Here is a 556-nt window from a genome sequence, read left to right on the forward strand (position 1 = left end):
TACATGTAACGGAATTACGTAATTTAATTACAAAATAAATGTAACTGTAATCAGTTACAGTTACTGAGAAAAACGTGTAATTAAATTACAGTTACTTATGAAAATTTTAAGGATTACAAAGGCGGGTTACATCTGATTTTATTTTCACATACACTCCCACATACAGATTTAATTGATTTCTTTCATAAATTGCAGTGACTGCTCTAAAATATGAAACACCAAGAGATTTTTTTAAAAACAGTATCATAGCTATTAAACTATTTATTGTTATGATTTTAACCTCAGAATGATCTTAAAGTAAGTCTGATTTTGTGGTGGCTGTGCTTCAAAGGGGACATCGGATGCCCATTTTCCACAAGTTGGTATGATTCTTTAGGGTATTCTTGAAATGGTCTCAGTGGTCGTGTAAAACAATACCCTTTTTACCTTGTCAAAAACAGCTCTGTTCACAGCGACTGGTTTCGGTGCATTTCTCTTTACATGCTAATGAGCTCTGCTCACACCCGCCCCTCTCTTCTGTGGAAGAGCAAACGTGATTCGCAAATAATCATAAAAA

Source organism: Sinocyclocheilus anshuiensis, unplaced genomic scaffold (assembly GCF_001515605.1).
Source record: "Sinocyclocheilus anshuiensis isolate Anshui unplaced genomic scaffold, SAMN03320099.WGS_v1.1 scaffold869, whole genome shotgun sequence".
NCBI lineage: Eukaryota > Metazoa > Chordata > Actinopteri > Cypriniformes > Cyprinidae > Sinocyclocheilus > Sinocyclocheilus anshuiensis.